Raw genomic sequence first — 23437 nt, 5'->3', positions numbered from 1 at the left:
TGCAACAAGGGGGTGAAACGCATCCATATGGCTGTGAAACTGTTAAGGGACTTCAAAGGTCTGGATGGGATAGGGTAGTGGGTCCTCTGTATTATCACTTCAAATTTGAGATTACCATAGACATGTTATTTGTTTTGAAGCTGCTGAAGCTTATCTCCCCCATGTACAAATAATATAATTTAGTCCAGGACCCACTCAGCAATTTTCAGGCAACTTGTCTTAGAAACTCAGACGACCGTGAGGATGATTTTTAAGAATTTAAAGAATGCAACAAAACGACAAATATAATTAAATAAAGAGGTCACAAAGATATATAATTAACCAATGAATAACTTATAGACGGTAGTAGTTTATAGAGAGGAGGTAATCTCTCCTCTAAGCACATAGACAGAGAATGGTCAAAGAGGCGTGACAGGCCACTGTTGAACCCTGTCTCCAGCTCTTCGGGGAGGACTGGTCTGACTAAAGAGAGGTGGAGAGAATCCATACTGGAGGACTTAGAAGACAACACACAAAAGTTAATATCACAACTTCCTGGGGTCCTTTGAGAGGAGAGGAGGGTGAAGGGCCTATTACCCAGCGCCCTGTCATCCCCCTGGCCGTGCCTTAACAACTGGTTAGCAGGCTGGATAAGGCTGGGGGCTAGAGGGGGAGACATGCCAGTGTTCTCAGAGACACTCTCCAAGACAGTCCGCCTGGTTGGTCACATTAGGGGACTTCTGTGACTCAATAGTCAAAACTATGGCTGTAATATTGATAAAGCATTGATGCCATGTTACATTTTGTCACAACTGTATGCAAAAACTATACACTACATATACAAAAGTATGTGGACACCCCTTCAAATTAGTGGATTCGGCTATTTCAGCACCACCCGTTGCTGACAGGTATATAAAATCGAGCACACAGCCATGCAATCTCCATAGACAAACATTGGCAGTAGAATGGCCTTACTGAACAGCTCAGTGACTTTCAACGTGGCACCGTCATAGGATGCCACCTTTCCAACAAGTCAGTTTGTCAAATTTCTGCCCTGCTTGAGCTGCCCCGGTCAACTGTAAGTGCTGTTATTGTGAAGTGGAAACATCTGGGAGCAACAACGGCTCAGCCGCGAAGTGGTAGGCCACACAAGCTCACAGAACGGGACCGCCAAGTAGCTTGTAAAAATCGTCTGTCCTCAGTTGCAACACTCACTACCGATTTCCAATCTGCCTCCGGAAGCAACGTCAGCAGAAGAACTGTTCATCGGGAGCTTCATGAAATGGGTTTCCATGGCCGAGCAGCCGTACACAAGCCTAAGATCACAATGCGCAATGCCAAGCGTCGGCTGGAGTGGTTTAAAGCTCGCTTCATTGGACTCTGGAGCAGTGGAAACGTGTTCTCTGGAGTGATGACTCACGCTTCACCATCTGGCAGTCCGACGGACGAATCTGGGTTCCCCCGTGCACAAAGCGAGGTCCATACAGAAATGGTTTGTCTAGATCAGTGTGGAAGAACTTGACTGGCCTGCACAGAGCCCTAACCTCAACCCCATCGAACACCTTTGGGATGAATTGGAATGCCGACTAAAAGCCAGGCCTAATCGCCCAACTTCAGTGCCCGACCTCACTAATGCTCTTGTGGCTGAATGGAAGCAAGTCCCCGTAGTAGAAAGCCTTCCCAGAAGAGTGGAGGCTGTTATAGCAGCAAAGGGGGGACCAACTCCTTATTAATGCCCATGATTTTGGAATGAGATGTTCGACGAGCAGGTGTCCACATACTTTTGCTCATGCATTATATGTGTATGTGAAAGATTTATTATGTTTAACGTTTATTTCGTAAAACATAATGATCTGACTCTTTGGAGGAGTTTTCCTAACTCGTTGTCAAAATGGAAATAAAGTAGTTATCCATGAAATATGCATTCAAAACGTACGATTGTCCTGACCTGTATGCACAGCTGGACTAGACAGATGGTTTCACCTAGCAGAAGTAAAAGTAGTACAGATGATGGATGTTACAGTACATGTTTGCCAAGTATCTCAACTCCACAATGATTTCATCCACGGAGTTGAGTGCAGACTAGAGTTATTTTTTTTTTTATGAACCTCCTACTTCTTCGAGTCGCTATGCAATTGATACTTAAAAAATGAAAATTCTTAAACAACTTACCGTGTACCTATGTTTTTCCCCTGTTGTTGCATGCCTTTCTTTGTTTGCTGAAATCCATACTTTTTTATAAAACGTTAATCAAAAACAGCCATAGACTGTTTGTGCTACTGTACAGCAGACCTGCTTCGACATGCACAGAAGGGCATGTTGATCAATTTCAGCTTCTTGCTTTCTATTCCCCTGTCTCTGTCCCTGCCATGCCATTGTCTGATTACAATTACTCTATGGTCTAGGAATTTTCCAAATAAAATGTACTCACTCATGATAACACACGACTAACTATTTTAGATGACTGATCATGCATGATATTGCTTTCGATGTATGTCATTAAAGCAGGGAGCTGTGGATTTGAAAGCAGACAGGTAGCTAAAGCAGATGGTTATTAGGATTATATATCTATATATGCATATTTATTTATTTTTTACATTGTAGAGAAGGTACATTATTTTTCATTTTTAGACCACCCACATGTCGATTTATCACACTTAGCTAACATATGTATTTAGGTGCATGATTAATATGGTAGTATAACAACAACAGTGTAACCATCTTGATATCAATCCAAGGCAGCTGTATTCCCCTGACCAATGTAGACATATTCATATTGAATCCCTGATGCATGAATAATAGCTTCAGATGTGAATGAGATTTGTTGTATCAGACATCTAATACGAATTGACATCCATCAACAATGAACTAAAATCTGTATTTCTGTCCCTTGTAGACTTTGGTATACTCATACAGTAGAACAAACAATTACAATTTTACAGCCTCTCTACTTAGAGTAGTCTTCAATTAATTTATCAGGGGTGCTACAAAGTAATGGCTTTGAGATTACAAAATGCATATTTGGATAGCGCAGTAATAGGACATGTAATTATTTTAATTGTATTTTTTACATCAAGTCATCATTTTATACAGAACTATGAAATATATGAGAAAATTCAAAGGTGTGGGAGTAAAATTACTATTTCTTCTATATCTATATATTACAAAGAAGGTCAGGGAGAAATTGCCTGGAGTACACAAACCACTGTGCATCTCTGATACTGAGAGAGAATATATTTAATAGCAAGAGAAAGAGGATAATTATTTGTAAGAGGAAGGTTACACATCTAAGTGGATGGAGTAATAGGAATACATTGAAGGAGAAATATGTTTGAAAAGGTGTCGGAGCAAATTCACTATTTAGAACCCTCTGAGTGTCTGGTGCTGAGAGAGAAAATGTTTTGTAGATTAATAAAGAGGTTCATTCTTTGTAAGACGCATGTTACATATCTAAGTGGACAGAGAGATACAGAATATATCTGAAGGAGGCCAGTGGTCAAGGTTCCCATGTACCCAGATGGTCCTTCTAACCCTCATGATATCTCTATTACTGTTGAGTGGTAGCACGTCTTTCATTGATTATTATCAGTCAATTGCTCAATTTAGGGACTTTTTGGGATTGAGGGGGGGTCATAAGGTTATTTAGGTGTCAACCACAAATGAGTTTACAATTACAACAATTTAACTTAAAGCTGTTATTTGGTTGGGCATCACAAATTGATTACTTCAAGGATACATTTTGAATTTACTTCCTAAATCCTACAGGGAAACATAAGGGGCCACCCTTGCTTGTCAATAGACATGACCATATTTCAAATCACTGATGTTTTTTGTTCATGCATATAACTATATTCCTGATTCATTAATTTTATCTGATGAAGTTGGCAGTACTGTATTCTTTTAATAGTCTTCAATAAACCTGTCAAAGTCAGAACATCTGCTCCAAGATGTCTGGGCCAAGTTGGGCTGCCGGTACTCATTTAATACAACATACCGCTCATGAATCCTGTCACAGAAAAATATGAACTCACAAGCACACATCTTGTCATTATTGGGCCCAACAAGTTATGTATCCTTGTTATGGGGTTAACCTTTTGTCCTGTGGTGGAATTAATGGCTACCTGTAACAGAACAAGGACACAGTGCCTCTGACTCGTCCTTGTTTGACACAATGAAAAGGAAATTGAATAATTCACAAGAAACCTGTCCCAATTCAAGGATTAAGGGGTTTTATTCATTCATTGGGGAATGGATTTGGCAACTCAAAGAATTTGAATGTGTACAGGTGTCTCTGGGTGGAGGTCCACACCACATGATGATCTGGGTGGTCTGATTCTGAAACAGAACAGAAATAGACCTAAAATGTGTGTATTTGGAGTGGAATTGTCCATTCTAATTGATATTGTGTTATCTTATTATTATGAAACTATAGAACTGACCTTAATCCCTTCCCCTACTGCACTCTAAGGCTTATCTGGTGGCTATTTCCATGGGCAAAGGCTAGCTCAGCATTTACACTGAGCCTGCCCAGACTACACAGTTGGGTCCATCATTACCTAAAAAGCTGGATTTGAAGAGAATTTAGATAAATAATCCAGATAAGAATATGTTTTAAGATTATTCAAAAAGGACAATGTTGCAGCATTAGGATTAGAATAGAAAAATACAACAAAAACAAACAAGCAAGAAATACTGGCTTGAATGAACACGCGATCCTTTGAAAATATGAAAAAATAGAAGATCTGAATATCACATGCAAAGTGACCAAAGTTAATATTTTCATATTTGATGTGGGCTATATTATGTGCCATAACTAACTATAAAATAAGCACAGTACATGTAGAAATGCAAATTTCTCAAAGACAAAGCTTAGAACTGAAAGAATAGTATGGAAATAACTAAACCTGAAGGGACGGCACGCCTTAATGTTCCCTTGTTGTGAGAACAATGTAGCTAATGTTACAGTGAGATGTTTGAGACTAGCAATAGAGCTAATCATCTAAATGTTTTTGGTGAACTATCTGATACTCCCAATTTGAGTTTTTCTAAATTGACACCTGCATGAGTTATCCTCATTCTTTTCATGAAGTTCCATAGACACTTACAAAGAAATGGAATGTCGTTTCAAGTTATTGTATTGTGCTACATCAATACAAATACCAGAAATCTGTTATTTCCGAGCTTTCCTAACATTGTGGAAACTTGCTGTAAATTCTAAAAAGAAATGTCACAATCGACAGATTAAGTATGAGTATTGTTCCTACAACTTCTCGAGGGGTTTTATTAAAAGGTTGGAATGGTTGAATATCCTGTTAAAGAAAATAAATCAGGAGAGGCAACCACATTGTCCACAAGCTTTTTGTAACCTCAGAGAAAGCGAGAGAAATACACAGAGAGAGACCGAGAGAGAGAGACAGAAAGGGAAAGAATGAGAGCGAGGAAGCAATAGAGCGAGAGAGAAAGAGAGACAGAGAGAGAGAGAGAGAGAGAGAGAGAGAGACAGAGAGAGAGAGAGAGAGAGAGAGAGAGAGAGAAAGAGACAGAGAGAGAGAGAAAAAGAGAGAGAGAGAACCAGGCTGGAGGAGTGCATTGCATTGCTTACCCATCATCCTCTTCGGAAAGACATCACTCTCAGTTACCAAAAGTTCATTTTAGTTGGATTTGTAAGAGTGCAGTGATTGGTGAGGCATGGCCAAATGAAATATGGGGAGCAGTGACTGGTTAAATAGGTCTTTGACGTCTCCAAATGCTTCATGACTGGAAGAAAAGCTCAAACTCCCCTCTCTACACCCCAACATCACCTCCTACAGAGTTCCAGAGGATTTACTCACGCTTTTCTAGTAAATCATAATTAATCCCCACTGATATGAAAATGGGAGCTGTTTTTCTGGTTTGGAGAGATTGGGAGGGTAGGTTTCTGTAAACTATTAATGTTGACCTCTTTTACTACCCAACTCTATAGGTTCTTATTCTCAGTATACAAGACCGTCCACACATTTTCAGAATAAATCAGACCACCATTAATGCAATGTGAGGACGAGGAGGCTGTTAGTGTTATAACACAGGAAGAATGCCCTGTCAGCTAAATGCCATGTGCAGCTAAATGTCTGTTTGGTAGACAGAACATTTGGAAATGTTTTCTCTCATTTGTGACCATGTAGACATTGCAAAGGTCAAGCAGCATCAAATGAAATCAAAGTTTATTGGCCGCATACACAGATTTGCAGATGTTATTGTTTCTAGCTCCATTAGTGCAATAATATCTAACAATAACAATACACATAGAATCCCCAAAAAATATCAGAGCGAGCAATAACAGACTCCGGAATATAAATATGTATATATACACTGAGTGAACAAAACATTAGGAACACCTCCCGTTCAAAGACCCTTAAATTTTTTGTCTTGCCCACTCACCCTCTGAATGGCACACATACACAATCCAGGTCTCAATTGTCCCAAGGCTTAAAAGTCCTTATTTAACCTGTCTCCTCCCGTTCATCTACACTGATTGAAGTGGATTTAACAAGTGACATCAATAAGGGATCATAGCTTTCATCTGGATTCACCTGGTCAGTCTATGTCATGGAATGAGCAGGTGTACCTAATGTTTTGTACACTCAGTGTATGTATATAAATTGTATATATATAGACAGTATGGACAGTATAGGAATAGAAAATGTTTGTACAGTAGTAGGTATATAGGATGAGCATCTACAGTATATACATATAAAGTGGGTAAAACAGTATGTAAACATTACTAAAGTGACAAGTGTTCAATTACTCTATGTATAGGGCAGCAGTCTCTAAGGTGCTGGTTCAGGGCAGGGTACCGGGCAGAGCCTGGCTAGTGATGACTGTTTAACAGTCTGATGGCCTGGAGATAGAAGCTGTTTATCAGTCTCTCGGTCCCAGCTTTGATGAATCCATACTGTCTCCGCCTTCTAGATAGTAGCGGGGTGAACAGGCCGGGGCTCGGTTGGCTGAAGTCCTTGATGATCTTCTTGGTCTTCCTGTGACACCAGGTTCGGTAGATGTCCTGGAGGGCAGACAGTGTCAAATCAATCAAATCAAATTGTATTTTTCACATGCTTCATAAACAACAGGTGTAGACTAACAGTAAAATACTTACTTAAGGGCCCTTCCCAAAAATGCAGAGAGACAAATTGAAAAGTAATAGAAAGATAATAACACAAGGAATAAATACACAATAAGTAATGATAACTTCAGCTCCTTCATTTTGTTGAAGTTGAGGGAGAGGGGCTCTCACCTCCTCCATGTAGGCTGTCTCGTCATTGTTGGTAATCAGGCCTACCACCGTTGTGTCGTCAGCAAACTTCATGATTGAGTTGGAGACATTCATAGCCACACAGTCATGGGTGAAAAGAGACTACAGGAGGGAGCTGAGCACTCACCCCTGTGGGCAGAGGTATTGTTGCCTACCTTCACCAGCTGGGGTCAGCCCGTCAGGATGTCTAGGACCCAATTGCTCTGGGAGGGTTTTATAACAAAAACAAATTGCTACCATATCTATTTTATAAGTATTTCTGCCATTTTGTTTCATAGCTGATAGTTAATTGCACAAAGAAGTACAAAACTAATGAATTGATCTTTGATCACAAAGTGCGCACAGCCCCAGCCCAGGCACTGTTGGTGCGTGATCCTCATGATTAATTTCAGTGCACAGACATTTCAGTGCACAGGCATAGAAGTTTGGTAGAATTTACCAGAAAGTATACTAAAGTGTGCCTTGGTCCTCGTGTTTCTTGGCTATTTACATCGTTTTGTTCACACGCTAGGTTGTTTTTCAATGTTACTTTGTGTTTGCACCAACTGCAGAGAGTTGGAGATTCACAGACAGCCACGAGTGCCATTACATTTACATTACATTTTAGTAATTTAGCAGACGCTCTTATCCAGAGCGACTTACAGGAGCAATTAGGGTTAAGTGCCTTGCTCAAGGGCACATTTACGTCATTTAGCAGACGCTCTTAAACAGAGCGACTCACAAATTGGTGCATTCACCCTATAGGCAGTGGGATAACCACTTTACAATTTTTTTGGGGGGGGGTAGAAGGATTACTTTGTGGTCCTCTGTAGCTCAGCTGGTAGAGCACGGCGCTTGTAACGCCAAGGTAGTGGGTTCGATCCCCGGGACCACCCATACACAAAAATGTATGCACACACGACTGTAAGTCGCTTTGGATAAAAGCGTCTGCTAAATGGCATATTATTATTATTATTATTATTACTTTATCCTATCCCAGGTATTCCTTAAAGAGGTGGGGTTTCAAATGTCTCCGGAAGGTGGTGAGTGACTCCGCTGTCCTGGCGTCGTGAGGGAGCTTGTTCCACCATTGGGGTGCCAGAGAAGCGAACAGTTTTGACTGGGCTGAGCGGGAACTATGCTTCCGCAGAGGAAGGGGAGCCAGCAGGCCAGAGGTGGATGAACGCAATGCCCTCGTTTGGGTGTAGGGACTGATCAAAGCCCGAAGGTACAGAGGTGCCGTTCCCCTCACTGCTCCATAGGCAAGCACCATGGTCTTGTAGCGGATGCGAGCTTCAACTGGAAGCCAGTGGAGTGTGTGGAGGAGGGGGGTGACGTGAGAAAACCTGGGAAGGTTGAACACCAGACGGGCTGCGGCCATGTTACCACTGTAACCACTCACCCTTAAAGGGGCAGCTGAAAATGTTTGTCACACCTAAGTGACTCATATTTGAGGGTACATTCATAGCCGCGGGAAGTAGGGGTGCTGAGGGTGCTGCAGCACCCCCTGAAAACTCAGAATACATTAAGAAAATTATAATAATAATAATAATTATACAGTACCAGTCAAAGGTATGGACACACCTACTCATTCAAAGGTTTTTCTTTATTTTTACTATTATTCTACAAAGTAGAATAATAGTAAATGTGAAATGTGAAATAACACATATGGAATTATGTAGTAACCAAAAAAGTGTTAAATAAATCAAAATATATTTTATATTTGAGATTCTTCAAAGTAGTCACCCTTTGCCTTGATGACAGCTTTGCACACTCTTGGCATACTCTCAACCAGTTTCATGAGGTAGTCACCTGGAATGCATTTCAATTAACGGGTGTGCCTTCTTAAAAGTTAATTTGTGGAATTTCTTTCCTTCTTAATGCGTTTGAGCCAATCAGTTGTGTTGTGACAAGGTAGGGTTGGTATACAGAAGATAGCCCTATTTGTAAAATACCAAGTCCATATTATGGCAAGAACAGCTCAAATAAGCAAAGAGAAATGACAGTCCATCATTACTTTAAGACATGAAGGTCAGTCAATCCGAAACATTTCAAGAACTTTGAAAGTTGCAGTCGCAAAAACCATCAAGCGCAATGATGAAACTGGCCCTCATGAGGACCGCCACTGGAATGGAAGACCCAGAGTTACCTCTGCTGCAGAGGATAAGTTAATTAGAGTTACCAGCTTCAGAAATTGCAGCCCAAATAAATTATTCACAGAGTTCCAGTAACAGACACATCTCAACATCAACTGTTCATAGGAGACTGCGTGAATCAGGCCTTCATGGTCGAATTGCTGCAAAGAAACCACTACTAATGGACAACAATAAGAAGAAGAGACTTGCTTGGGCCAAGAAACACGAGCAATGGACATTAGACCAGTGGAAATATGTCCTTTGGTCTGATAAGTCCAAATGTGAGATTTTTGGTTCCAACCGCCGTGTCTTTGTGAGACACAGAGTAGGTGAATGGATGATCTCTGCATATGTGGTTCCCATCGTGAAGCATGGAGGAGGAGGTGTGATGGTGTGGGGGTGCTTTGCTGGTGACACTGTCCGTGATTTATTTAGAATTCAAGGCAGTCTTAACCAGCATGGCTACCACAGCATTCTACAGCGATACGCCATTCCATCTTGTTTGTGCTTAGTGGGACTATCATTTGTTTTTCAACAGGACAATGACCCAACACACCTCCAGGCCGTGTAAGGGCTATTTGACCAAGAAGGAGAGTGATGCATCAGAAGACATGGCCTCCACAATCACCCGACCTCAACCAAATTGAGATGGTTTGGGATGAGTTGGACAGCAGAGTGAAGGAAAAGCAGCCAACAAGTGCTCAGCATATGTGGGAACTTTTGGAAAAGCATTCCAGGTGAAGCTGGTTGAGAGAATACCAAGAGTGTGCAAAGCTGTCATCAAGGCAAAGGGTGGCTACTTTGAAGAATCTCAAATATAAAATATATTTTGATTTGTTTAACACTTTTTTGTTTACTACATGATTCCATATGTGTTATTTCATAGTTCTACAATGTAGAAAATAGTAAAAATAAAGAAAACCCCTTGAATTAGTAGGTGTGTCCAAACTTTTGCCTGGTACTGTATATATTTGTACTAAAGTAGTGCACTGGGCCTTTACTAGTCCTGTATTAGCAGACCAATATAGTCGTCTGTAGCGTGGCCCAAAAAAATATGTGGCACCCCCCTAGACAACAAAATTACAGCACCCCCAAACATCTTCCTGTGGTTATGGGTACATTGTGCTTGATTTGAGCATGGAACACTCCAAAAACCTTTTATTCATTAATTTTTAGTAATTTCTTATTATAAAAACACTCTTCGTGAAATAGTTTAATTGTGCTCCTAACTTTCTTTGTGTGCTCCTACATTTTTCAATTTAGTAACGTGCTCATTGTAAAAAAAAATCTGAGTAGAGACCTGGAGGTGTCGGTTGGCTTTCCTTTTATTATCTGCGATTGTCTGGAGTCCTTGCCACATGCATCAGCTGGCATAAAACCACAATTCATCTGTTCTACTTTGGAAAACAAGATGGTATGGTAGGGAATATTGTCTGACACTCTGAAATCATACAATGCATTCTATGTTTGTAAATTATTTGAATTTAGTTTTAAAGTTGTATTCTTATGTAATGTAGAGGTTAATGCTTTTTTTATTTCATTCAAGGTGGTATTTTAAGAATAAGACAGTTATGCAAGGACAGAGTAGGTTTTGTGCAGTTGCTTGTGAGATGGGGAAATGTCCAAAACAGAGAAACAACCAAATACCAAGGGAAACCTTGTTACACTACATATTTTGAAAATTGAAAAAAACATTGTACAACATACCAGATAAAAAGTGTACATCCACCATAAGATTCAAACCACATAATGCAATACACTATCTCCGTCTTTGGATTTCACTTTGCGTTTGCACCATTTTCCCAGTAAAGCTCAGATCAAAACACACCAGGCACAAAGGGATCCAGATAACATCAGAGAGCCCTGGATGCATTTGATTTGGCAACCATTCTATTTACAGTCCTCCAAACCTCACAGGGGCTTGCTCTAGCAGCATCTCCCCAATGCATTAACGCAGTGACAATTGAGAAAGCGAGAGAGAAAAAAACAAGTTTAGTTTGATGCCAAAGCTGCAAGCACGAGTGAGGAAACAGAATGCAGTTGGTTTCTCTCTTGTTGTTCCTGGCTCAAGCGAATCATCACCTGGGAAATAACCCTGGTTACGCTAGATTTCCTCGTCGCTAGCTGTCGCTCCCTTTCTTCTCTGGTTGATAAGATATTGGAAAGTCATTGCTTCACAGGGTGAAACCGGTCAGATTGGGTCTATGGCGACCCTGGGAGGACATTAATTAGAGCTCAGAAAGGGACAACAAATATTACTAATTCTTCCATCAGTACAATGGAAAAAAGGAACTGTTTTGTAAAAAAGAAAGTATATCTGAAACCTTACAAAATAACATAATTGAGTAGGCCTATGCAGTACAAAACCTGCCACCTCCATATCTCAATGTAATTATCAGATCCTCAGCAGACCAATCAGTGCCAAGCATGAGTCACCAGTGAGTGTTATTTTCCTTTTTGAAAACGACACCATTTGGCATTTCAACCAATGAATCAATCAATAGCACTAGGCTATCCTTCCCTCAACATATGGTGTCACAGGATACACTTGGATCACATAGGATGCCCAATGCTGGGGTTATAGTGAAGTCATGCCACAGGCCAGGATTAAAACAGATTAATTAAAGTAATAACTTGGGGGCAATAAGGCCACTAATATAGGGTCTTTATTGGACAAACTTGATCATTAAAATGAAGTTGAAGTATAGAGCTATAGAAAAGGAGGCCTGTTTGTTTCAGCAACTCTTTTGATTCTCTCTCATCACTTGATACTTCCCCTTATGTCCAATCGGTAGAAAGTTCCATCCCAGCAGGCCTCTGCAGCTGATTGCAGTTGGACCATCTCCATCTGTCCCCTGTTATCAGAGCTGTGTACACCTACCTCCACCTTATCTAGCTATCTTTTGTGTAACACGTTGCTGTGAGAAGTTGCAATTTGATGGAGGTCTTTGATCACAGTGGAGCGAGAGAAAGAACCCAAGGTTAGCGTTCGAAGAGTATACATTAGCAGTCTGCTGGCATTGAACCACAAGCCCCAATCCCTTTCACCACAATCTCACAGAATAGAATGGTGAGGCCAAGAGGTTCTTTCTCTTTGGGTTCTGTTCAATCAAATGGCATTTTAGAACTACCAATGGTAGAGGAACGCCTGGGGCAAATAGTAATACAGCAGCATTCAATTAACCTTTAAAAATGTGAAGGGAGATTGTATATAAAGACTCCACACTCGAACAAACCATACTTTACATATCCACTCTTCTGTCTTCTGAAGGAGCACTTAGCTATTTGGCAGACAACCAGTCAACCACAAACAAACAATAACATCCACCATATTGCATAATGGAAACTTTCTATTTCAACGAATACCCAGAAAATATATTTGATTGGCCTTTTTGTTACGTACATTATGAATGATTAATTGAGAAATGGACTGATCTTCATACATGCTACAATATGAAAATATTTCACCTCCGATACGAATTGAACCATCTAATTTAATGAAAAAACAAAACGGGCTGCAAACTTGGCAAATGGCATCATATCATGGGATGATATTGTTATGATCACATTATGCCCTCCTGATACCTCAGATTATGGTTTAAAACGATGTTATCCAGGGATTTCTAAGTGGAATTAAACCATAGTGTATTAAATTGATTACAGCAACAAATGCTATAGCATATTTGCTATTCCTCTAATCTGTCTGAGTGGTGATACCTTAATCAGTGCAGATAAAGCTGGGGGATCAGAGACAGAGCAGGTCTGCAGTGCGACAGACACACTCCTCTCTCCTTCAGGTCACAACATAATATGAGCTAAGAAATCTTCTGATCTTATTCCCAGTGGTTTGCCTTTAAAACTCTAAATTTTCTTAGAAAGCTAATCAGCTTTTACTAGCTAATACTATTCACAACTTTCCAGGTTGTGAATAGTATTACTTGGCAGTATATGTCACAACCAAACTCAGTTCACAGTTGTTGACATGATAGGCCTAACACTACTGTAATATTACTATGTTATGTAATAGTAACACCACAATGAGGTATTGCTGGCATGGCCCTATATTTGGCATGGCCCCTCAGATCCTCAATAACTTTTACAGGTGCACTATTGAGAGCATCCTGACTGGTTGCATCACCACCTGGTATGGGAACTGCACTGCCCTCAACCACAAGGCCCTACAGAGTCCAGCACATCACTCGGGGCTAGCTCCCAGATATTCAGGACATTCATAACAGGCAGTGTCTGATAAATACCCTGAATAATTGCCAAAGACTATAGTCACCCCAGCCATGGACTGTTCTCTCTGCTACCATCCGGCAGTCGGTACCGGAGCATTGGGTCTTGGACCAATAGGTATTATTATTATACAACAGTTTGGTATAATCATGAATGCTGATTGTTTAAAACCGCATTCCAGCGGGTGTCTATTCCATAAATTACCACCAGCTAAATCTATTACGTTAAAATGGCTATTTACTCTGTTCCATCTGACTGCGCAATCCACTGTCTAATCAGCCCAGCCAGGCACTTTATAAACTTGATCTCCACTATAAAAAAGCATGTAGACATTATCTCACATTTCTTTTAGACTAACATTTAGTTTTCAACAGCAGAGACTTGTATAAACCTGTCTGTCTCTCTGACATTTGCAACATTGTTTCAATATTCAGTCGGGATGAGACAGATGGACAGGCAACTTTTCTCAGCCAGTTTAAATTATGAATCAGCTGGCATAATTTTTATGAATATATACAAAGAAATGTAAATTGAAAAAAGGTAAAACGAAATGAAGTGCAGCTAGTTTGCTGTCTTTCCAGCTTCCGTTTGAAGTGATTGTGTTAGCTGTGTTGTTGGCTAGCGAACAGTGTCCTGACGAGTGAGCACATTTTCTATGCCAGGCGAAATCGTGCCTCATTAGCTCATTGTTATGGATGTATCCAAATAAATGTCACTAGAAAAACAGCTTAAACAAATGCAAATGCAGCTACTTTGCTGTTATTCTGGCTGCACTTTTTGACGGGACTGTAAGTTAGCCATAGTCAGTGCTTAATTCGAGCCGGCACCTCTCCGTTTTGGACTGTTTCGTTCCGGAACATATTTGCCCGGATCCAGTACAATTAAAAATAATTAGTTAATTTGAGTTGCCTCTTCATTAATTCTCCTGCCCCCCCCTTGAAAAGAGAAGACTAATCTGTCAACTGTAGGCTATCAAAATATTTGATCAATTTCCAAATATTGTTTAACAAAGTTAAACAAGAGAGAGAGAGAGAGCATTTCGCTACACCCGCAATAACATCTGCTAAACATGTGTATGTGACCAATAACATTTGAGTTTGAGAGAGGCTTTTGGCACGAGCGCATATGCCATCACCAGCAAGTGAGCTGCGCATCATTGCGTGAGTCAATGAAACTGGAAAGCATACAATATGTCTCCACACACCTAGGCCTAGGCTATTGATGGATTCAAGACAAGGTCGTTTTCATTGATCTCAGATTCTCAGTGTCAAAGTAGCCTGTCATTTCGATAATTTGTGCGCTATTATGGTGCTTTCAAGACAACTGGGAACTCGGAAAAAAACAAGGTCGATTCATGACGTCAGTGATCTTCAGGTCGGAAAGTCGGAGCTCTAGAAAGAGGCCAGAGTTCCCAACTTGGAATTCCGAGTTGGATGACCGTTCAAAACTAATTTTCGCAGTCGGAGTTCATTTTTTCCCGATTTCCCATTTAGCCAGATCCGTTATTTTAGATTCATCAAACCACTTAATCTGCAAATGAGGCATGATCCAATTGTTCCAACCCTTACTTTTCTTATCTTTTCTTACATCTGTTAATTGTTCTAGGCAATTAAGAATTTGTAGAGAGGCGTTGCGTTTCACACTGCAATCTTAATCTGTTGCCGCAATAAACACTAACCGTATGCTTCATTTCATGGCTCTAAATCACACTACATTATTTATTTTTCCACCATATTTTGACAGGCATTAAACTAGTTAATGGACAGTGATTCATTACTCATCACTGCAGTGTCTCATCTAACTGTTTCTACAAATAGGCCTAATAAAATATCTCCTGTGAAATTAATTGAATGAAACAAAACGTCAAATGGCAACATCTGATTCTGTGCAGCATCCCCCTTCTCGTATTCCCAGATGAGAGTACTTTAGTTAATGAAAATGACCAGTAGAACAATAGAGGCTTTCAGTTATTCCACTTGTGGACAAACCTTTTGTGTTTGCACCATTTTCATAGCCTTGTTTAACAATTGCATTGAATCAGGAATACAATTTAAGGCCCACGACTATACAGGGGAATTGAAATAGCAAGCCAAACATATAACCTTGAATGATGCTCAGGGATACAGTCAGAACATGTTGAACTGACAATAGAACCACACAGCACAAAGCTTCCATGATCGTCCTTGTTTTTCTGAAGAGACCACAGCTGGGGCTAAGACATGGATGAAGTTAATAGGAAAAGGAGAAATTGAATTCTCTGGTGTGGTTTTCTTGTAAAGCAGGGATCATCTACTAGATTCAGCCACGGGCCGATTTTTTCTTGAGCGGATGGTCAGGGGGCCGAAACATAATCACAAATAATTTGTAGACTGCATAATTGACCACAAGAAGTCCAAACAAATAGAATATTTGACTAAAACATCATCATTTCAAACCTTGCTTACATTTGTATACGATCACATATTTACATTTACATTTACGTCATTTAGCAGACGCTCTTATCAAGAGCGACTTACAAATTGGTGCATTCAACTTATGATAGCCAGTGGGACAACCACCTTTTGACTGACCACCTTTTTTTTTATGGGGGGGTGGGGGAGGGGGGGGTAGAAGGATTACTTTGATACTATTCCAGGTATTCCTTAAAGAGGTAGGGTTTCAAGTGTCTCCGGAAGGTGGTCAGTGACTCCGCTGTCCTGGTGTCGTGGGGGAGCTTGTTCCACCATTGGGGTGCCAGAGTAGCAAATAGTTTTGACTGGGCTGAGCAGGAACTGTGCTTCCATAGAGGGAGGGGGGCTAGCAGGCCAGAGGTGGATGAATGTAGTGCCCTCGTTTGGGTGTAGGGTCTGATCAGAGCCTGAAGGTAAGGAGGTGCCGTTCCCCTCACAGCTCCGTAGGCAAGCACCATGGTCTTGTAGTAGATGTGAGCCTCAACTGGTAGCCAGTGGAGTGTGCGGAGGAGCGGGATAACATGAGAGAACTTGGGAAGGTTGAACACCAGATGGGCTGCAGCGTTCTGGATAAGTTGTAGGGGTTTAATGGCACAGGCAGGGAGCCCAGCCAACAGCGAGTTGCAGTATTCCAGACGGGAGATGACAAGTGCCTGGATTAGGACCTGTGGCGCTTTCTGTGTAAGGTAGGGTCGTACTCTGCGAATGTTGTAGAGCATGAACCTGCAGGATCGGGTCACCACTTTGATGTTAGCGGAGAATGACAGGGTGTTGTCCAGGGTCACGCCAAGGTTCTTTGCACTCTGGGAGGAGGACACAATGGAGTTGTCAACCGTGATGGCGAGATCATGGAGCGGGCAGTCCTTCCCCGGGAAGAAGAGCAGCTCCGTCTTGCCAAGGTTCAGCTTGAGGTGGTGATCCGACATCCACACTGATATGTCTGCCAGACATGCAGAGATGCGATTCGCCACCTGGTTATCAGAAGGGGGAAAGGAGAAAATTAATTGTGTGTCGTCTGCGTAGCAATGATAGGAGAGACCATGTGAGGATATGACAGAGCCAAGTGACTTGGTGTATAGAGAGAATAGGAGAGGACCTAGAACTGAGCCCTGGACACCAGTGGTGAGAGCATGTGGTGCATAGACAGATTCTCACCACGCCACCTGGTAGGAGCGACCTGTCAGGTAGGACGCAATCCAAGAGTGAGCAGCGCCGGAGATGCCCAACTCGGAGAGGGTGGAGAGGAGGATCTGATGGTTCACAGTATCAAAGGCAGCAGATAGGTCTAGAAGGATAAGAGCAGAGAGAGTTAGCTTTAGTAGGTTTTTCATTAGAGGATCTCCCAAGACTACCGAGATGGGTGAGAGCCTCCGTGACACAGAGAAGAGCAGTCTCAGTTGAATGACCAGTCTTGAAACCTGACTGGTTTGGATCAAGGAGGTCAGTCTGAGAGAGATAGCAGGAGAGTTGGCTAGAGACGGCACGCTCAAGAGTTTTGGAGAGAAAATAAAGAAGGGATACTGGTCTGTAGTTGTTGACGTCGGAGGGATCGAGTGTAGGTTTTTTGAGGAGGGGTGCAACTCTTGCTCTCTTGAAGACGGAAGGGACATGGCCAGCGGTCAAGGATGAGTTGATGAGCGAGGTGAGGTAAGGGAGAAGGTCTCCGGAAAGGTCTGGAGAAGAGAGGAGGGGATAGGGTCAAGCAGGCAGGTCCATATATCTATCTATTTTGCATGGGAATACTTTGTAACAGATTTCCCAAATTAAAATCACTTCGAGCTGATTTGCTGGTGTTTTTAAAGTATTTTATGTCCCCAAAAAATAAAATCACAGTGGCCCAAAATTATTTATTTGGAACTCTTGTAGTTGGGAATCCTAGGGTAAAGTACAGTGGGAGAAAAAAGTATTTAGTCAGCCACCAATTGTGCAAGTTCTCCCACTTAAAAAGATGAGAGAGGCCTGTAATTTTCATCATAGGTACACGTCAACTATGACAGACAAATTGAGAAGAAAAAAATCCAGAAAATCACATTGTAGGATTTTTAATGAATTTATTTGCAAATTATGGTGGAAAATATGTATTTGGTCACATACAAACAAGCAAGATTTCTGGCTCTCACAGACCTGTAACTTCTTATTTAAGAGGCTCCTCTGTCCTCCACTCGTTACCTGTATTAATGGCACCTGTTTGAACTTGTTATCAGTATAAAAGACATCTGTCCACAACCTCAAACAGTCACACTCCAAACTCCACTATGGCCAAGACCAAAGAGCTGTCAAAGGACACCAGAAACAAAATTGTAGACCTGCACCAGGCTGGGAAGACTGAATCTGCAATAGGTAAGTAGCTTGGTTTGAAGAAATCAACTGTGGGAGCAATTATTAGGAAATGGAAGACATACAAGACTACTGATAATCTCCCTCGATCTGGGGCTCCATGCAAGATCTCACCCCGTGGGGTCAAAATGATCACAAGAACGGTGAGCAAAAATCCCAGAACCACACGGGGGGACCTAGTGAATGACCTGCAGAGCGCTGGGACCAAAGTAACAAAGCCTACCATCAGTAACACACTACGCCGCCAGGGACTCAAATCATGCAGTGCCAGACGTGTCCCCCTGCTTAAGCCAGTACATGTCCAGGCCCGTCTGAAGTTTGCTAGAGTGCATTTGGATGATCCAGAAGAGGATTGGGAGAATGTCATATGGTCAGATGAAACCAAAATAGAACTTTTTGGTAAAAACTCAACTCGTCGTGTTTGGAGGACAAAGAATGCTGAATTGCATCCAAAGAACACCATACCTACTGTGAAGCATGAGGGTGAAAAAATCATGCTTTGGGGCTGTTTTTCTGCAAAGGGACCAGGACGACTGATCCGTGTAAAGGAAAGAATGAATGGGGCCATGTATCGTGAGATTTTGAGTGAAAACCTCCTTCCATCAGCAAGGGCATTGAAGATGAAACGTGGCTGGGTCTTTCAGCATGACAATGATCCCAAACACACCGCCCGGGCAACGAAGGAGTGGCTTCGTAAGAAGCATTTCAAGGTCCTGGAGCCCCAAAACATCACTGCTCTAGAGGAGATCTGCATGGAGGAATGGGCCAAAATACCAGCAACAGTGTGTGAAAACCTTGTGAAGACTTACAGAAAAAGTTTGACCTGTGTCATTGCCAACAAAGGGTATATAACAAAGTATTGAGAAACTTTTGTTATTGACCAAATACTTATTTTCCACCATAATTTGCAAATAAATTCATAAAAAATCCTACAATGTGATTTTCTGGAATTTTTTTTCTCATTTTGTCTGTCATAGTTGACGTGTACCTATGATGAAAATTACAGGCCTCTCTCATCTTTTTAAGTGGGAGAACTTGCACAATTGGTGACTGACTAAATACTTTTTTTCCCCACTGTATCAACAAACTACCATTGTGAATGACCTCCGTCAGTTGTGCTCTCTCTCTCTCTCTCTCTCTCTCTCTCTCTCTCTCTCTCTCTCTCTCTCTCTCTCTCTCTCTCTCTCTCAAACTCTCTCTCACACTCTCTCTCTCACACTCTCTCTCTCACACTCTCTCTCACACACTCTCTCACACACTCTCTCTCACACACTCTCTCTCACACACTCTCTCTCTCACACTCACCGCCCCCATACGACCCCCCTTCTTTCCGTACCCAATCCCTGCTGTCTGACCCCAGGCCAGTAGGGAATAGCCCACTTACCCATGCCCTCAGGAAGAGCTGAACAGAGGGCCACAGATAACAGGGACTGAGAGGAGGCTCTCCATATGGCAACAATGTAATCCAAACTAGCCTCAAACAGCAAGGAATCAGTGAATGTGCAATCACCCAGGTATCAAATCTGAATCACCAACCGCGATTCAAGATAGCATTAGCCAACTAAGATAAAGTCTCTATGGGCATTTGTTCTAAAAGCTAAACTGAGTCTTCAGGGAGGGACTCAGAGCAGGGTTACTCTTCACAAATCAGGCCAGTGTAGATTGGAAAACCACTCCCTGCAACACTTTACCTTCTATACTTGACCTCCTCCTGTCTGCAGTAACCACATCAGCTGATAGATGACCAGGTACCAGGTACAGACAAGGTTACTTTTCACCGTCTGGGTAGTTCCAGAAACCACATTCGCTACAAATTAATTTCATCTTCAAAGAGTGATCAAAGTTATTTCTAACTTGAATTGGCCAATTAGAAAATGTTTGGAATCATCTCCAGACTTGGATCAAACTATTGAACCAATCTGGATTCAGAATGGTTTTATTCTGCATACCCGTTTGACACACTGGCTATGATCAGCATCAGTGGTGTTCAGTTTTTTACTGATCATTAAGAAGGGGGTTATAGATTGACATGGCACGATCCGTTATTAATATTGCAACACGTGAGGATTGTGATTAATATTGTATTGCACATTCCTCTTGTGTTCCTGCATATCATTCTTACCTCAGGACTTTAAAATGTGGAATCAAGGTAATGGCTAGCCTAATTTGGCAGGGAAAGATCAGCAGTGGAGCCTTATTAGGAATGTATTAAATTATTCAGGCCTCTCTGCAGAGGCAGATTGTTTGAATGTCTCGTGAAGTGAGAGGTGGATATGTGTATCACTACCAAAGTGATTACCAAAGTGGGAACCCATAATCCTGTCAGAGGTATCTGATGAACCTGATACACTTGGATTTTGAACATATGTGAGTGAGTGAAAAACAACAACTTTTAAATCATATTTCTGATGGTTGACGCCATATTCTACCTGCCTTTTTTGGTGGAAATTACCATGACAAAATCCCAGCAGTGTTACAGGCAGGGTGTTACAGGCATTCATTCCTTGTATACAGTATAAAAGAGCAGTAGGGTACCACTGAGTTGCCATTGTTACTGTGTGTCTTCCAGGGGCCTCAGTGACTCAAGACAAGGAATGTCTGGCTTTAGAACCTCCCCTCCCCCTGGTCTCTTCTCCCTCCCCCTGGTCACATGCCCTCTCCGAGCTTCCTTCCTCCAGACCCCCATGCCCTCCCACCCCTCCCTCAGTGTCTGCTAGGCTTTGATCTCTAAAGGCAGTGTGGTTTAGCAGTCGCCAGACATAACCCTTCCCAGTTCCACATGGCCAGCCTGCCCACTCATATGGCCCTCCCACAGCAGGATGTTGTTAAACCTTTAAACTGGGACCCCCTGTCACCACCACCACCACCCTGATGCCTGGTTACATACTAATCTGTGATAAAGTTCACTGCGTGATCAAACTATGTCCGTTCAATCTGATAGGAGAAATCAGGTGGTAAGAGCCAACAACCAGAATAATCTTCCTTGGCTCCCTCCCATCGGTTGATAAGGGTTCTGTGGCCATGATTTCATTGCAGAAACTTTCCATTTTCTTGTATGCAAGGAAAACATATGGGAAAAGGAAAAGTGTGCACTTCAATTAATGTTTCCTTCCTCTTGACAAAAGACCAACAGATAAAGAAATGGATATTCCCATTCTCCAATTCCTGTGTGGATGGATGAAACACCAATAAGATGGACAGGACACATAGCCATGACATGGATAGAGCAATATCCTCCTCATAGCTGAATGGATGGGAGCTGAGAGCAGTGAGATGGCCTGAGGGGAAACCAGAGTAAGTGCCTGATCAGCACTCAAGGGTGTTCTTCAAAGGCCACTTGAAGCCCATCTGTCATTGGATATGTCTGGGGTTAGCGCATGTCAAGAGAATGGTCCACACCAGACGAGGTCTTCAAAGCCATCAACCTCCACAAGACAAAGGCAACTCTAAGGACGACCCTGGCAGCCCATTTCCTCCTCTGAACAGAATAACACACACAGAGAAACATTTTCTACACATTTCCTGTCACGAGGAAACAGAGGTGATCAATTCCACAGAGAGGGGATTGGGAGAATGTTATTGCATTATTGCTACTAGATAAACAGATTAACAAGTAAATTGTATTCCTGCCACATCCTTGCTTGTATGATATAATTGAATGGAAAACAATCAATTGCATTATAACAATTGTGGGGGAAATTTACATGGATTGGCATTTCAAATGGATTTTTCAAGCATCTCTTAGACAAGATCAATTGCTCACAACCAATCAACATTCATCCAAATCCAAACAACCCTACTGATTTCCCAATGAAACCATAATAATTATCCACATGGAACACATAGCTAGAACTAAAATAAACCCTCAATAATAAAAAGCTATGCAAATAAACCATAATCTAAGTTTCTGTATGACCCCCTCCAAGTGATGGCATTGATAACATGCATCCCCTCTCACAAGGCGTTTAGTGAACCATTTCACTTCCAACTGGGATATCTGTGACTCAGTAGCTGTCTGAGACTGCGGCGGCGTGCGATAGATCGAGTGCTGTGCGACTTTATTTTGTAGTCTGCCGTCATATCGTACCTACAAAGTATCACACGCACGGTGCACCTCAGGACACTTCTCTCTTCAAGCTGCCAGCACCACAGAGATAATGGCTATCAGCCAGCCTCCTCGATCGGAGGCCCTGTCCACTCTAACAGCTCTTTAGCATCCAGCTGGGTGCCCACGACCTTGAGTTAGCACTGGTTACAGAGGAACATAGAGCAGCATGCCAGCCAGGGATGACATGGCCCCGCCATGGCAGGGTCGGCCACAGCAGCCCCCAACCTCCCTGCTGCTACCCTCTGGGGGAGTAGCAAGGGCAAGCCTGGTGCTGAGGAGATGGACCAAGGCTGAAGACACAGCTTGTTTTTGTTTTTTTATATTACCGGGTGTGTTAGTTTATGGGTCTTTAATAGCTAAATAAAGTGTGTGCACAGGGCAGGACGGCAGGACAAAATCCTAGTTGCCTGTCTTGTCATGGGATCGGGAAACTGTTGAACATTTATGAAGCAGATATTCTAGGATAAGAAAAACCCTAATTTAATGGCAGCTATTGCTGGCACAAGATCTGAAGATTTAATATACCCCTCTTGCATGTATTGAACAATCACCGGAGGAATGAATGGAATCAATCAGCCACTTGCTGTACTCACTAGAATGAGTTAAATGAGTGTATCCATAGTGACTATTATCTGCCGACAGTGATATTATATGAACAGCTAAGAGACCCACCCGTCTCGGTAGTCTTGGGAGATCCTCTAATGAAAAACCTATGCTAACTTTAATGGCTTCAGAGTTTAATGGCTATCAAAAGCTCAGGAGGTCTGGTTGAATAAGAGCCAAGCAGCACTCAGAGGAACTGGCAGATTCTGTAACCGCAAATGGAGGAGCAACTCTGTGCTGTGTAATAGAGTGCCATGCTACTGGAAATAACACCAAGTATTTTAGAGAGAGTGCTATTCAACTGCCCGGATGATTTTTT

This window comes from Coregonus lavaretus, assembly GCF_964263955.1.
Source record: "Coregonus lavaretus genome assembly, chromosome: 23".
NCBI lineage: Eukaryota > Metazoa > Chordata > Actinopteri > Salmoniformes > Salmonidae > Coregonus > Coregonus lavaretus.
The sequence above is the reverse complement of the archived record's forward strand: the minus strand, read 5'-3'. Positions refer to the sequence as shown.